Source organism: Chiloscyllium punctatum, chromosome 46 (assembly GCF_047496795.1).
Source record: "Chiloscyllium punctatum isolate Juve2018m chromosome 46, sChiPun1.3, whole genome shotgun sequence".
Classification (NCBI taxonomy): domain Eukaryota; kingdom Metazoa; phylum Chordata; class Chondrichthyes; order Orectolobiformes; family Hemiscylliidae; genus Chiloscyllium; species Chiloscyllium punctatum.
In genome coordinates, this window is record NC_092784.1 from 26,286,038 (window position 1) to 26,303,313 (window position 17,276).

Sequence of the window (17,276 nt, forward strand, 5' to 3'; positions counted from 1 at the left end):
TGCTGCGAAATTGATATTATAGACGGGCATATCCCAGCAGCAGTGCGAGTCGGAGGGCGATCATGGAAACCTTTTCACGTGACTTTGCATCTGTTGTCATGCAGGAGCACAATTGGAAGTGCAAGAAAATGGGGCGCGCCGCCGGCTGGTAGTGTGGCCGAGCGGTCTAAGGCGCTGGTTTTAAGCTCCAGCCTCGACAAAGGCGTGGGTTCGACACCCACCGCTGCCATTTCTACTGATCAACTCCAACGACGCAGCTTCCTGGAATGGTGTTTCGACCCGTGCTGCATTTCTGTTTTTCACAGAAGCAAAATGGGTTTGCTTCCCGGGCAATTAACTGTGGTGTGGGAAAGTGCCGAATTTTCCAAAGTGTCTGTGCTGTCATGATCATGTTCGCCTCCCGCGCGGAAAAATCGCAAGCAGCTCTACTGTTGCTCTATGTTCCAGACAACTTGACTTTTTACTGGAACCGAATGCTGACTGTTATTTCATCGCTGTTGTGAAACAAAGCCCTACGGTGACTCGACTCGTCGTTGTTTGGTTTTCTGGCCAATGAGAAAATCGTTCCAATGAATTTCGAGGTCATAAGTTATTGAATTTCTCCCACTTCCTTCATTTCCGTCCTGGAGACATCGGAAGGGAAAGGTAATCTAATCGAGACTGTGATTGGTGAAATTCACTTTTTATGACCCATTCTTATTATGTTCTTTCTTTCTCTCTTTTCAGCATTGTCTGGGAAGTGGTGGTGCACTCAGGCTCCAGTATGTTTGAAAGAGTAGTTTGGAATTGCCCTGAAGTTAGTTGTGAGATGACGTTATGGCTCATGCCCCCGGACTGTCTCACATTTAGCATTCGTGCTCGCTGTGACTGAAAATGCATTTGGTTTGCCAGTTTTGTTTGTGTTCCGTGTTAAATGCTTTCTGTTTTGCGATTCTCTCAATACGTTACGAATTAACAGGGTTCGTGAGGTAACTTCCAGCTCCAAAAATCCTCAACTGAGAATCTGGGAAAATTTCCCAGAGTATGATCAGTCGGAGCAAACGTAAGGAAGTCGTTCGTTTCTGCAGTGTTTCACAATGCTACCTTTCCGGTGAGCAGTCGAACAGACTAAATGATTGTGCCACAGACTGGTTTTCATTTGGTTTTCTTTAAATCACTGACGAGCAGGAAAATGTAAACGGGGAGGGCGAGCGGGGAAGGGAGGCAGTTGCAGCTCTGCTGAAATTCCTTTTTTTGTGATTCACTCAGCGACCAGAGACGTGAAGGTGACTCAGGCGTGAGATCTCTTCACATCGTGAACAAAAACCAATCAAGGACAGTTAGCACCTCTTCCGGAGTGGGGGTGGGGTGAGGTAATTACCTTTTGCCTTCTGTTACTATGTCCAGAAATTGCCTTTTAGTTTGAGGTGAAGAGAAACTGCATTTCTAAAAAGCAGCATGGAATTTAGCAAAATTTATTGAGTCGCTTATCTTCGATTCCCACAAAGGTTTCCAACTCAGTTGGTATCCATGTGGCTCATATCCAGCTGTGAACATCTCTGCAGCGAATTGCACGGTTAAGGCAAAAAGTCAAGGAAAGTGGCATCTCGAACTGGCTCCGAGGTCAGAGCATCCTCACAATGTGATCTGTCCTTCTCGGATTGAAGTGCTACCTCCAGTTTTAGGGGGGAGAACATTCTTATTTTGCAAAACAGGCACAGTGACTGAAACTATGCTGCGCGGAATGATGTGGAACACGGCCTGCTCAGCTTTGTGCATTTTCCCCGTAGACCGGTGCGCTTCATGTTCCGCGTAAACGTGAAAGTTGTCCTGTTTTGTTAAATGGGTGAAATCATTTAGCAATGCAAGAATCGAAATTGCAGTAATGTCAAATAGCTCATGGTAATTTGAGCAAATCATGTATTCTCACGCTCTCACAGATACATTCGTAGCTGAAAATGGTCTGAGAAGATAGATTCTGCTTACCATTGATTTTAGTCTGGATTGACGGGCTATCATTATCTGCTGCGAAATTGATATTATAGACGGGCATATCCCAGCAGCAGTGCGAGTCGGAGGGCGATCATGGAAACCTTTTCACGTGACTTTGCATCTGTTGTCATGCAGGAGCACAATTGGAAGTGCAAGAAAATGGGGCGCGCCGCCGGCTGGTAGTGTGGCCGAGCGGTCTAAGGCGCTGGTTTTAAGCTCCAGCCTCGACAAAGGCGTGGGTTCGACACCCACCGCTGCCATTTCTACTGATCAACTCCAACGACGCAGCTTCCTGGAATGGTGTTTCGACCCGTGCTGCATTTCTGTTTTTCACAGAAGCAAAATGGGTTTGCTTCCCGGGCAATTAACTGTGGTGTGGGAAAGTGCCGAATTTTCCAAAGTGTCTGTGCTGTCATGATCATGTTCGCCTCCCGCGCGGAAAAATCGCAAGCAGCTCTACTGTTGCTCTATGTTCCAGACAACTTGACTTTTTACTGGAACCGAATGCTGACTGTTATTTCATCGCTGTTGTGAAACAAAGCCCTACGGTGACTCAACTCGTCGTTGTTTGGTTTTCTGGCCAATGAGAAAATCGTTCCAATGAATTTCGAGGTCATAAGTTATTGAATTTCTCCCACTTCCTTCATTTCCGTCCTGGAGACATCGGAAGGGAAAGGTAATCTAATCGAGACTGTGATTGGTGAAATTCACTTTTTATGACCCATTCTTATTATGTTCTTTCTTTCTCTCTTTTCAGCATTGTCTGGGAAGTGGTGGTGCACTCAGGCTCCAGTATGTTTGAAAGAGTAGTTTGGAATTGCCCTGAAGTTAGTTGTGAGATGACGTTATGGCTCATGCCCCCGGACTGTCTCACATTTAGCATTCGTGCTCGCTGTGACTGAAAATGCATTTGGTTTGCCAGTTTTGTTTGTGTTCCGTGTTAAATGCTTTCTGTTTTGCGATTCTCTCAATACGTTACGAATTAACAGGGTTCGTGAGGTAACTTCCAGCTCCAAAAATCCTCAACTGAGAATCTGGGAAAATTTCCCAGAGTATGATCAGTCGGAGCAAACGTAAGGAAGTCGTTCGTTTCTGCAGTGTTTCACAATGCTACCTTTCCGGTGAGCAGTCGAACAGACTAAATGATTGTGCCACAGACTGGTTTTCATTTGGTTTTCTTTAAATCACTGACGAGCAGTAAAATGTAAACGGGGAGGGCGAGCGGGGAAGGGAGGCAGTTGCAGCTCTGCTGAAATTCCTTTTTTTGTGATTCACTCAGCGACCAGAGACGTGAAGGTGACTCAGGCGTGAGATCTCTTCACATCGTGAACAAAAACCAATCAAGGACAGTTAGCACCTCTTCCGGAGTGGGGGTGGGGTGAGGTAATTACCTTTTGCCTTCTGTTACTATGTCCAGAAATTGCCTTTTAGTTTGAGGTGAAGAGAAACTGCATTTCTAAAAAGCACCATGGAATTTAGCAAAATTTATTGAGTCGCTTATCTTCGATTCCCACAAAGGTTTCCAACTCAGTTGGTATCCATGTGGCTCATATCCAGCTGTGAACATCTCTGCAGCGAATTGCACGGTTAAGGCAAAAAGTCAAGGAAAGTGGCATCTCGAACTGGCTCCGAGGTCAGAGCATCCTCACAATGTGATCTGTCCTTCTCGGATTGAAGTGCTACCTCCAGTTTTAGGGGGGAGAACATTCTTATTTTGCAAAACAGGCACAGTGACTGAAACTATGCTGCGCGGAATGATGTGGAACACGGCCTGCTCAGCTTTGTGCATTTTCCCCGTAGACCGGTGCGCTTCATGTTCCGCGTAAACGTGAAAGTTGTCCTGTTTTGTTAAATGGGTGAAATCATTTAGCAATGCAAGAATCGAAATTGCAGTAATGTCAAATAGCTCATGGTAATTTGAGCAAATCATATATTCTCACGCTCTTACAGATACATTCGTAGCTGAAAATGGTCTGAGAAGATAGATTCTGCTTACCATTGATTTTAGTCTGGATTGACGGGCTATCATTATCTGCTGCGAAATTGATATTATAGACGGGCATATCCCAGCAGCAGTGCGAGTCGGAGGGCGATCATGGAAACCTTTTCACGTGACTTTGCATCTGTTGTCATGCAGGAGCACAATTGGAAGTGCAAGAAAATGGGGCGCGCCGCCGGCTGGTAGTGTGGCCGAGCGGTCTAAGGCGCTGGTTTTAAGCTCCAGCCTCGACAAAGGCGTGGGTTCGACACCCACCGCTGCCATTTCTACTGATCAACTCCAACGACGCAGCTTCCTGGAATGGTGTTTCGACCCGTGCTGCATTTCTGTTTTTCACAGAAGCAAAATGGGTTTGCTTCCCGGGCAATTAACTGTGGTGTGGGAAAGTGCCGAATTTTCCAAAGTGTCTGTGCTGTCATGATCATGTTCGCCTCCCGCGCGGTAAAATCGCAAGCAGCTCTACTGTTGCTCTATGTTCCAGACAACTTGACTTTTTACTGGAACCGAATGCTGACTGTTATTTCATCGCTGTTGTGAAACAAAGCCCTACGGTGACTCAACTCGTCGTTGTTTGGTTTTCTGGCCAATGAGAAAATCGTTCCAATGAATTTCGAGGTCATAAGTTATTGAATTTCTCCCACTTCCTTCATTTCCGTCCTGGAGACATCGGAAGGGAAAGGTAATCTAATCGAGACTGTGATTGGTGAAATTCACTTTTTATGACCCATTCTTATTATGTTCTTTCTTTCTCTCTTTTCAGCATTGTCTGGGAAGTGGTGGTGCACTCAGGCTCCAGTATGTTTGAAAGAGTAGTTTGGAATTGCCCTGAAGTTAGTTGTGAGATGACGTTATGGCTCATGCCCCCGGACTGTCTCACATTTAGCATTCGTGCTCGCTGTGACTGAAAATGCATTTGGTTTGCCAGTTTTGTTTGTGTTCCGTGTTAAATGCTTTCTGTTTTGCGATTCTCTCAATACGTTACGAATTAACAGGGTTCGTGAGGTAACTTCCAGCTCCAAAAATCCTCAACTGAGAATCTGGGAAAATTTCCCAGAGTATGATCAGTCGGAGCAAACGTAAGGAAGTCGTTCGTTTCTGCAGTGTTTCACAATGCTACCTTTCCGGTGAGCAGTCGAACAGACTAAATGATTGTGCCACAGACTGGTTTTCATTTGGTTTTCTTTAAATCACTGACGAGCAGTAAAATGTAAACGGGGAGGGCGAGCGGGGAAGGGAGGCAGTTGCAGCTCTGCTGAAATTCCTTTTTTTGTGATTCACTCAGCGACCAGAGACGTGAAGGTGACTCAGGCGTGAGATCTCTTCACATCGTGAACAAAAACCAATCAAGGCCAGTTAGCACCTCTTCCGGAGTGGGGGTGGGGTGAGGTAATTACCTTTTGCCTTCTGTTACTATGTCCAGAAATTGCCTTTTAGTTTGAGGTGAAGAGAAACTGCATTTCTAAAAAGCACCATGGAATTTAGCAAAATTTATTGAGTCGCTTATCTTCGATTCCCACAAAGGTTTCCAACTCAGTTGGTATCCATGTGGCTCATATCCAGCTGTGAACATCTCTGCAGCGAATTGCACGGTTAAGGCAAAAAGTCAAGGAAAGTGGCATCTCGAACTGGCTCCGAGGTCAGAGCATCCTCACAATGTGATCTGTCCTTCTCGGATTGAAGTGCTACCTCCAGTTTTAGGGGGGAGAACATTCTTATTTTGCAAAACAGGCACAGTGACTGAAACTATGCTGCGCGGAATGATGTGGAACACGGCCTGCTCAGCTTTGTGCATTTTCCCCGTAGACCGGTGCGCTTCATGTTCCGCGTAAACGTGAAAGTTGTCCTGTTTTGTTAAATGGGTGAAATCATTTAGCAATGCAAGAATCGAAATTGCAGTAATGTCAAATAGCTCATGGTAATTTGAGCAAATCATATATTCTCACGCTCTTACAGATACATTCGTAGCTGAAAATGGTCTGAGAAGATAGATTCTGCTTACCATTGATTTTAGTCTGGATTGACGGGCTATCATTATCTGCTGCGAAATTGATATTATAGACGGGCATATCCCAGCAGCAGTGCGAGTCGGAGGGCGATCATGGAAACCTTTTCACGTGACTTTGCATCTGTTGTCATGCAGGAGCACAATTGGAAGTGCAAGAAAATGGGGCGCGCCGCCGGCTGGTAGTGTGGCCGAGCGGTCTAAGGCGCTGGTTTTAAGCTCCAGCCTCGACAAAGGCGTGGGTTCGACACCCACCGCTGCCATTTCTACTGATCAACTCCAACGACGCAGCTTCCTGGAATGGTGTTTCGACCCGTGCTGCATTTCTGTTTTTCACAGAAGCAAAATGGGTTTGCTTCCCGGGCAATTAACTGTGGTGTGGGAAAGTGCCGAATTTTCCAAAGTGTCTGTGCTGTCATGATCATGTTCGCCTCCCGCGCGGAAAAATCGCAAGCAGCTCTACTGTTGCTCTATGTTCCAGACAACTTGACTTTTTACTGGAACCGAATGCTGACTGTTATTTCATCGCTGTTGTGAAACAAAGCCCTACGGTGACTCAACTCGTCGTTGTTTGGTTTTCTGGCCAATGAGAAAATCGTTCCAATGAATTTCGAGGTCATAAGTTATTGAATTTCTCCCACTTCCTTCATTTCCGTCCTGGAGACATCGGAAGGGAAAGGTAATCTAATCGAGACTGTGATTGGTGAAATTCACTTTTTATGACCCATTCTTATTATGTTCTTTCTTTCTCTCTTTTCAGCATTGTCTGGGAAGTGGTGGTGCACTCAGGCTCCAGTATGTTTGAAAGAGTAGTTTGGAATTGCCCTGAAGTTAGTTGTGAGATGACGTTATGGCTCATGCCCCCGGACTGTCTCACATTTAGCATTCGTGCTCGCTGTGACTGAAAATGCATTTGGTTTGCCAGTTTTGTTTGTGTTCCGTGTTAAATGCTTTCTGTTTTGCGATTCTCTCAATACGTTACGAATTAACAGGGTTCGTGAGGTAACTTCCAGCTCCAAAAATCCTCAACTGAGAATCTGGGAAAATTTCCCAGAGTATGATCAGTCGGAGCAAACGTAAGGAAGTCGTTCGTTTCTGCAGTGTTTCACAATGCTACCTTTCCGGTGAGCAGTCGAACAGACTAAATGATTGTGCCACAGACTGGTTTTCATTTGGTTTTCTTTAAATCACTGACGAGCAGTAAAATGTAAACGGGGAGGGCGAGCGGGGAAGGGAGGCAGTTGCAGCTCTGCTGAAATTCCTTTTTTTGTGATTCACTCAGCGACCAGAGACGTGAAGGTGACTCAGGCGTGAGATCTCTTCACATCGTGAACAAAAACCAATCAAGGACAGTTAGCACCTCTTCCGGAGTGGGGGTGGGGTGAGGTAATTACCTTTTGCCTTCTGTTACTATGTCCAGAAATTGCCTTTTAGTTTGAGGTGAAGAGAAACTGCATTTCTAAAAAGCACCATGGAATTTAGCAAAATTTATTGAGTCGCTTATCTTCGATTCCCACAAAGGTTTCCAACTCAGTTGGTATCCATGTGGCTCATATCCAGCTGTGAACATCTCTGCAGCGAATTGCACGGTTAAGGCAAAAAGTCAAGGAAAGTGGCATCTCGAACTGGCTCCGAGGTCAGAGCATCCTCACAATGTGATCTGTCCTTCTCGGATTGAAGTGCTACCTCCAGTTTTAGGGGGGAGAACATTCTTATTTTGCAAAACAGGCACAGTGACTGAAACTATGCTGCGCGGAATGATGTGGAACACGGCCTGCTCAGCTTTGTGCATTTTCCCCGTAGACCGGTGCGCTTCATGTTCCGCGTAAACGTGAAAGTTGTACTGTTTTGTTAAATGGGTGAAATCATTTAGCAATGCAAGAATCGAAATTGCAGTAATGTCAAATAGCTCATGGTAATTTGAGCAAATCATATATTCTCACGCTCTTACAGATACATTCGTAGCTGAAAATGGTCTGAGAAGATAGATTCTGCTTACCATTGATTTTAGTCTGGATTGACGGGCTATCATTATCTGCTGCGAAATTGATATTATAGACGGGCATATCCCAGCAGCAGTGCGAGTCGGAGGGCGATCATGGAAACCTTTTCACGTGACTTTGCATCTGTTGTCATGCAGGAGCACAATTGGAAGTGCAAGAAAATGGGGCGCGCCGCCGGCTGGTAGTGTGGCCGAGCGGTCTAAGGCGCTGGTTTTAAGCTCCAGCCTCGACAAAGGCGTGGGTTCGACACCCACCGCTGCCATTTCTACTGATCAACTCCAACGTCGCAGCTTCCTGGAATGGTGTTTCGACCCGTGCTGCATTTCTGTTTTTCACAGAAGCAAAATGGGTTTGCTTCCCGGGCAATTAACTGTGGTGTGGGAAAGTGCCGAATTTTCCAAAGTGTCTGTGCTGTCATGATCATGTTCGCCTCCCGCGCGGAAAAATCGCAAGCAGCTCTACTGTTGCTCTATGTTCCAGACAACTTGACTTTTTACTGGAACCGAATGCTGACTGTTATTTCATCGCTGTTGTGAAACAAAGCCCTACGGTGACTCGACTCGTCGTTGTTTGGTTTTCTGGCCAATGAGAAAATCGTTCCAATGAATTTCGAGGTCATAAGTTATTGAATTTCTCCCACTTCCTTCATTTCCGTCCTGGAGACATCGGAAGGGAAAGGTAATCTAATCGAGACTGTGATTGGTGAAATTCACTTTTTATGACCCATTCTTATTATGTTCTTTCTTTCTCTCTTTTCAGCATTGTCTGGGAAGTGGTGGTGCACTCAGGCTCCGGTATGTTTGAAAGAGTAGTTTGGAATTGCCCTGAAGTTAGTTGTGAGATGACGTTATGGCTCATGCCCCCGGACTGTCTCACATTTAGCATTCGTGCTCGCTGTGACTGAAAATGCATTTGGTTTGCCAGTTTTGTTTGTGTTCCGTGTTAAATGCTTTCTGTTTTGCGATTCTCTCAATACGTTACGAATTAACAGGGTTCGTGAGGTAACTTCCAGCTCCAAAAATCCTCAACTGAGAATCTGGGAAAATTTCCCAGAGTATGATCAGTCGGAGCAAACGTAAGGAAGTCGTTCGTTTCTGCAGTGTTTCACAATGCTACCTTTCCGGTGAGCAGTCGAACAGACTAAATGATTGTGCCACAGACTGGTTTTCATTTGGTTTTCTTTAAATCACTGACGAGCAGGAAAATGTAAACGGGGAGGGCGAGCGGGGAAGGGAGGCAGTTGCAGCTCTGCTGAAATTCCTTTTTTTGTGATTCACTCAGCGACCAGAGACGTGAAGGTGACTCAGGCGTGAGATCTCTTCACATCGTGAACAAAAACCAATCAAGGACAGTTAGCACCTCTTCCGGAGTGGGGGTGGGGTGAGGTAATTACCTTTTGCCTTCTGTTACTATGTCCAGAAATTGCCTTTTAGTTTGAGGTGAAGAGAAACTGCATTTCTAAAAAGCACCATGGAATTTAGCAAAATTTATTGAGTCGCTTATCTTCGATTCCCACAAAGGTTTCCAACTCAGTTGGTATCCATGTGGCTCATATCCAGCTGTGAACATCTCTGCAGCGAATTGCACGGTTAAGGCAAAAAGTCAAGGAAAGTGGCATCTCGAACTGGCTCCGAGGTCAGAGCATCCTCACAATGTGATCTGTCCTTCTCGGATTGAAGTGCTACCTCCAGTTTTAGGGGGGAGAACATTCTTATTTTGCAAAACAGGCACAGTGACTGAAACTATGCTGCGCGGAATGATGTGGAACACGGCCTGCTCAGCTTTGTGCATTTTCCCCGTAGACCGGTGCGCTTCATGTTCCGCGTAAACGTGAAAGTTGTCCTGTTTTGTTAAATGGGTGAAATCATTTAGCAATGCAAGAATCGAAATTGCAGTAATGTCAAATAGCTCATGGTAATTTGAGCAAATCATATATTCTCACGCTCTTACAGATACATTCGTAGCTGAAAATGGTCTGAGAAGATAGATTCTGCTTACCATTGATTTTAGTCTGGATTGACGGGCTATCATTATCTGCTGCGAAATTGATATTATAGACGGGCATATCCCAGCAGCAGTGCGAGTCGGAGGGCGATCATGGAAACCTTTTCACGTGACTTTGCATCTGTTGTCATGCAGGAGCACAATTGGAAGTGCAAGAAAATGGGGCGCGCCGCCGGCTGGTAGTGTGGCCGAGCGGTCTAAGGCGCTGGTTTTAAGCTCCAGCCTCGACAAAGGCGTGGGTTCGACACCCACCGCTGCCATTTCTACTGATCAACTCCAACGACGCAGCTTCCTGGAATGGTGTTTCGACCCGTGCTGCATTTCTGTTTTTCACAGAAGCAAAATGGGTTTGCTTCCCGGGCAATTAACTGTGGTGTGGGAAAGTGCCGAATTTTCCAAAGTGTCTGTGCTGTCATGATCATGTTCGCCTCCCGCGCGGAAAAATCGCAAGCAGCTCTACTGTTGCTCTATGTTCCAGACAACTTGACTTTTTACTGGAACCGAATGCTGACTGTTATTTCATCGCTGTTGTGAAACAAAGCCCTACGGTGACTCAACTCGTCGTTGTTTGGTTTTCTGGCCAATGAGAAAATCGTTCCAATGAATTTCGAGGTCATAAGTTATTGAATTTCTCCCACTTCCTTCATTTCCGTCCTGGAGACATCGGAAGGGAAAGGTAATCTAATCGAGACTGTGATTGGTGAAATTCACTTTTTATGACCCATTCTTATTATGTTCTTTCTTTCTCTCTTTTCAGCATTGTCTGGGAAGTGGTGGTGCACTCAGGCTCCAGTATGTTTGAAAGAGTAGTTTGGAATTGCCCTGAAGTTAGTTGTGAGATGACGTTATGGCTCATGCCCCCGGACTGTCTCACATTTAGCATTCGTGCTCGCTGTGACTGAAAATGCATTTGGTTTGCCAGTTTTGTTTGTGTTCCGTGTTAAATGCTTTCTGTTTTGCGATTCTCTCAATACGTTACGAATTAACAGGGTTCGTGAGGTAACTTCCAGCTCCAAAAATCCTCAACTGAGAATCTGGGAAAATTTCCCAGAGTATGATCAGTCGGAGCAAACGTAAGGAAGTCGTTCGTTTCTGCAGTGTTTCACAATGCTACCTTTCCGGTGAGCAGTCGAACAGACTAAATGATTGTGCCACAGACTGGTTTTCATTTGGTTTTCTTTAAATCACTGACGAGCAGGAAAATGTAAACGGGGAGGGCGAGCGGGGAAGGGAGGCAGTTGCAGCTCTGCTGAAATTCCTTTTTTTGTGATTCACTCAGCGACCAGAGACGTGAAGGTGACTCAGGCGTGAGATCTCTTCACATCGTGAACAAAAACCAATCAAGGACAGTTAGCACCTCTTCCGGAGTGGGGGTGGGGTGAGGTAATTACCTTTTGCCTTCTGTTACTATGTCCAGAAATTGCCTTTTAGTTTGAGGTGAAGAGAAACTGCATTTCTAAAAAGCAGCATGGAATTTAGCAAAATTTATTGAGTCGCTTATCTTCGATTCCCACAAAGGTTTCCAACTCAGTTGGTATCCATGTGGCTCATATCCAGCTGTGAACATCTCTGCAGCGAATTGCACGGTTAAGGCAAAAAGTCAAGGAAAGTGGCATCTCGAACTGGCTCCGAGGTCAGAGCATCCTCACAATGTGATCTGTCCTTCTCGGATTGAAGTGCTACCTCCAGTTTTGGGGGGAGAACATTCTTATTTTGCAAAACAGGCACAGTGACTGAAACTATGCTGCGCGGAATGATGTGGAACACGGCCTGCTCAGCTTTGTGCATTTTCCCCGTAGACCGGTGCGCTTCATGTTCCGCGTAAACGTGAAAGTTGTCCTGTTTTGTTAAATGGGTGAAATCATTTAGCAATGCAAGAATCGAAATTGCAGTAATGTCAAATAGCTCATGGTAATTTGAGCAAATCATATATTCTCACGCTCTTACAGATACATTCGTAGCTGAAAATGGTCTGAGAAGATAGATTCTGCTTACCATTGATTTTAGTCTGGATTGACGGGCTATCATTATCTGCTGCGAAATTGATATTATAGACGGGCATATCCCAGCAGCAGTGCGAGTCGGAGGGCGATCATGGAACCCTTTTCACGTGACTTTGCATCTGTTGTCATGCAGGAGCACAATTGGAAGTGCAAGAAAATGGGGCGCGCCGCCGGCTGGTAGTGTGGCCGAGCGGTCTAAGGCGCTGGTTTTAACCTCCAGTCTCGACAAAGGCGTGGGTTCGACTCCCACCGCTGCCATTTCTGCTGATCAACTCCAACGACGCAGCTTCCTGGAATGGTGTTTCGACCCGTGCTGCATTTCTGTTTTTCACAGAAGCAAAATGGGTTTGCTTCCCGGGCAATTAACTGTGGTGTGGGAAAGTGCCGAATTTTCCAAAGTGTCTGTGCTGTCATGATCATGTTCGCCTCCCGCGCGGAAAAATCGCAAGCAGCTCTACTGTTGCTCTCTGTTCCAGACAACTTGACTTTTTACTGGAACCGAATGCTGACTGTTATTTCATCGCTGTTGTGAAACAAAGCCCTACGGTGACTCGACTCGTCGTTGTTTGGTTTTCTGGCCAATGAGAAAATCGTTCCAATGAATTTCGAGGTCATAAGTTATTGAATTTCTCCCACTTCCTTCATTTCCGTCCTGGAGACATCGGAAGGGAAAGGTAATCTAATCGAGACTGTGATTGGTGAAATTCACTTTTTATGACCCATTCTTATTATGTTCTTTCTTTCTCTCTTTTCAGCATTGTCTGGGAAGTGGTGGTGCACTCAGGCTCCAGTATGTTTGAAAGAGTAGTTTGGAATTGCCCTGAAGTTAGTTGTGAGATTACGTTATGGCTCATGCCCCCGGACTGTCTCACATTTCGCATTCGTGCTCGCTGTGTCTGAAAATGCATTTGGTTTGCCAGTTTTGTTTGTGTTCCGTGTTAAATGCTTTCTGTTTTGCGATTCTCTCAATACGTTACGAATTAACAGGGTTCGTGAGGTAACTTCCAGCTCCAAAAATCCTCAACTGAGAATCTGGGAAAATTTCCCAGAGTATGATCAGTCGGAGCAAACGTAAGGAAGTCGTTCGTTTCTGCAGTGTTTCACAATGCTACCTTTCCGGTGAGCAGTCGAACAGACTAAATGATTGTGCCACAGACTGGTTTTCATTTGGTTTTCTTTAAATCACTGACGAGCAGGAAAATGTAAACGGGGAGGGCGAGCGGGGAAGGGAGGCAGTTGCAGCTCTGCTGAAATACCTTTTTTGTGATTCACTCAGCGACCAGAGACGTGAAGGTGACTCAGGCGTGAGATCTCTTCACATCGTGAACAAAAACCAATCAAGGACAGTTAGCACCTCTTCCGGAGTGGTGGTGAGGTGAGGTAATTACCTTTTGCCTTCTGTTACTATGTCCAGAAATTGCCTTTTAGATTGAGGTGAAGAGAAACTGCATTTCTAAAAAGCAGCATGGAATTTAGCAAAATTTACTGAGTCGCTTATCTTCGATTCCCACAAAGGTTTCCAACTCAGTTGGTATCCATGTGGCTCATATCCAGCTGTGAACATCTCTGCAGCGAATTGCACGGTTAAGGCAAAAAGTCAAGGAAAGTGGCATCTCGAACTGGCTCCGAGGTCAGAGCATCCTCACAATGTGATCTGTCCTTCTCGGATTGAAGTGCTACCTCCGGTTTTAGGGGGGAGAACATTCGTATTCTGCAAAACAGGCACAGTGACTGACATTATGCTGCGCGGTATGATGTGGAACACGGCCTGCTCAGCTTTGTGCATTTCCCCTGTAGACCGGTGCTCTTCATGTTCCGCGTAAACGTGAAAGTTGTCCTGTTTTGTTAAATGGGTGAAATCATTTAGCAATGCAAGAATCGAAATTGAAGTAATGTCAAATAGCTCATGGTAATTTGAGCAAATCATATATTCTCACGCTCTCACAGATACATTCGTAGCTGAAAATGGTCTGAGAAGATAGACTCAGCTTACCATTGATTTTAGTCTGGATCGACGGGCTATCATTATCTGCTGCGAAATTGATATTATGGACGGGCATATCCCAGCAGCGGTGCGAGTCGGAGGGCGATCATGGAACCCTTTTCACGTGACTTTGCATCTGTTGTCATGCAGGAGCACAATTGGAAGTGCAAGAAAATGGGGCGCGCCGCCGGCTGGTAGTGTGGCCGAGCGGTCTAAGGCGCTGGTTTTAAGCTCCAGTCTCGACAGAAGCGTGGGTTCGAATCCCGCCGCTGCCATTTCTGCTGATCAACTCCAACGACGCAGCTTCCTGGAATGGTATTTCGAACGGTGCTGCATTTCTGTTTTTCATAGAAGCAAAATGGGTTTGCTTCCCGGCCAATTAATTGTGGTGTGGGAAAGTGCCCAATTTTCCAAAGTGTCTGTGCTGTCATGATCGTGTTCGCCTCCCGCGCGGAAAAATCGCAAGCAGCTCTACTGTTGCTCTATTTTCCAGACAACTTGACTTTTTACTGGAACCGAATGCTGACTGTTATTTCATCGCTGTTGTGAAACAAAGCCCTACGGTGACTCGACTCGTCGTTGTTTGGTTTTCTGGCCAATGAGAAAATCGTTCTAATGAATTTCGAGGTCATAAGTTATTGAATATCTCCCACTTCCTTCATTTCCGTCCTGGAGACATCGGAAGGGAAAGGTAATATAATCGAGACTGTGATTGGTGAAATTCACTTTTTATGACCCATTCTTATTATGTTCTTTCTTTCTCTCTTTTCAGCATTGTCTGGGAAGTGGTGGTACACTCAGGCTCCAGTATGTTTGAAAGAGTAGTTTGGAATTGCCCTGTTGTTAGTTGTGAGATTACGTTATGGCTCATGCCCCCGGACTGTCTCACATTTAGCATTCGTGCTCGCTGTGTCTGAAAATGCATTTGGTTTGCCAGTTTTGTTTGTGTTCCGTGTTAAATGCTTTCTGTGTTGCGAATCTCTCAATACGTTACGAATTAACAGGGTTCGTGAGGTAACTTCCAGCTCCAAAAATCCTCAACTGAGAATCTGGGAAAATTTCCCAGAGTATGATCAGTCGGAGCAAACGTAAGGAAGTCGTTCGTTTCTGCAGTGTTTCACAATGCTACCTTTCCGGTGAGCAGTCGAACAGACTAAATGATTGTGCCACAGACTGGTTTTCATTTGGTTTTCTTTAAATCACTGACGAGCAGGAAAATGTAAACGGGGAGGGCGAGCGGGGAAGGGAGGCAGTTGCAGCTCTGCTGAAATTCCTTTTTTGTGATTCACTCAGCGACCAGAGACGTGAAGGTGACTCAGGCGTGAGATCTCTTCACATCGTGAACAAAAACCAATCAAGGAGAGTTAGCACCTCTTCCGGAGTGGTGGTGGGGTGAGGTAATTACCTTTTGCCTTCTGTTACTATGTCCAGATATTGCCTTTTCGATTGAGGTGAAGAGAAACTGCATTTCTAAAAAGCACCATGGAATTTAGCAAAATTTATTGAGTCGCTTATCTTCGATTCCCACAAAGGTTTCCAACTCAGTTGGTATCCATGTGGCTCATATTCAGGTGTGAACATCTCTGCAGCGAAGTGCACGGTTAAGGCAAAAAGTCAAGGAAAGTGGCATCTCGAACTGGCTCCGAGGTCAGAGCATCCTCACAATGTGATCTGTCCTTCTCGGATTGAAGTGCTACCTCCGGTTTTAGGGGCGAGAACATTCTTATTCTGCAAAACAGGCACAGTGACTGAAACTATGCTGCGCGGTATGATGTGGAACACGGCCTGCTCAGCTTTGTGCATTTTCCCTGTAGACCGGTGCACTTCATGTTCCGCGTAAAAGTGAAAGTTGTCCTGTTTTGTTAAATGGGTGAAATCATTTAGCAATGCAAGAATCGAAATTGCAGTAATGTCAAATAGTTCATGGTATTTGACCAAATCATAACCGATCATATATTCTCACGCTCTCACAGATACATTCGTAGCTGAAAAGGGTCTGAGAAGATAGACTCAGCTTACCATTGATTTTAGTCTGTCTTGACGAGTTATCATTATCTGCTGCGAAATTGATATTGTGGACGGGCACATCCCAGCAGCTGTGCGAGTCGGAGGGCGATCATGGAAACCTTTTCACGTGACTTTGCATCTGTTGTCATGCAGGAGCACAATTGGAATTGCAAGAAATTGGGACGCGCCGCCGGCTGGTCGTGTGGCCTTCGGCCTAAGGCGCTGGACCTCTGCTGCATTTCTGCCCTGAGTCAGGGTGATGATGGAGGGTTGTGTCTGTGTGATTCTCTCTCTATCTGTTTAATAGCATGAGACCGGGTGGCGGTGGATGTTTGCGCGTGTGTGTATTTCTGTGTATATCTGTTGAATTGCAGGAGACAGGGTTTTGTTGGAGGGTTGTGTTTGTATGGTTGTGAATTTACCGTTCAGTGATAGAAGAAATGGTGTTAATGGAGGGTTGTCTGTGTGTTTCTGTGTATGTCTGATCAATGGCCTTTGACAGGGTGATGGTGGAGTGATCTTTGTGTTTTTTGCAGACTATATCTGTTTACTTGCAGAAGCCAGTGTGGTGGTGGAGGGTGGTGTGTGTGCTTCTATGTATATCTGTTAAACGGCAGGTCACAGGGTGGTCTTGGATGGTTGCGTGTGTTTTTACGTATATTTGCTTCATTACAGGAGACAGGGTTTTCGTGGAGTATAGTGTGTGTGTGTTTCTGTGTATAAATGTTTAATGGCAGGAGACAGGGTGTTGGTTGCGGAGGGGTCCGTGTGTGTCTCTGTTTTTATCTTATGAAGGCCAGGATACAGGGTAGACATCGAAGATTGCGATTTTGCATTTCTGAATATATATCCCCTTCAGGGCAGGAGTGGAGGCAGGGTGATGTTGGTCGTGGAATGTTGTGTGTGAGACAGCCTGGTAGTGGAGGGTAATATGTGTGTGTTTCTGTGTATATCTTTTTAATGACTGTCGACATGGTCCTTGGTGGAGGAATGTTTGTGTGTTTTTTTGTATATCTGTTTACTAGCAGGAGACAGGTGGTGCTGGAGATATTAGATTACTTACTGTGTGGAAACAGGCCTTTCCGCCCAACAAGTCGACACCGACCGCCGATGCTCAACCCCTCACACTACGGCCAATTCACCTAACCTGAGGACACCAATGTGCGCAGGAAACCCACGCAGATACAGGGAGAATGTGCAAACTCCACACAGAGAGTCGCCTGAGGTGAGAATTGAACCTGGGTCTCTAGCTGTGAGGCCGCAGTGCTACCCGCTGTGCCACCGTGCCGCCCACACACATGTA

At 45.7% G+C, this 17,276-nt stretch overlaps 1 non-coding gene across 1 annotated transcript; it reads left to right on the plus strand.

Annotated features, from left to right (window-relative positions):
* The first annotated feature begins 14,159 nt into the window (after positions 1-14,159).
* On the plus strand, positions 14,160-14,241 carry trnal-uaa (transfer RNA leucine (anticodon UAA)). Its single transcript has one exon. It is a non-coding gene; the product is annotated as a tRNA-Leu (tRNA).
* Positions 14,242-17,276: the final 3,035 nt, after the last annotated feature.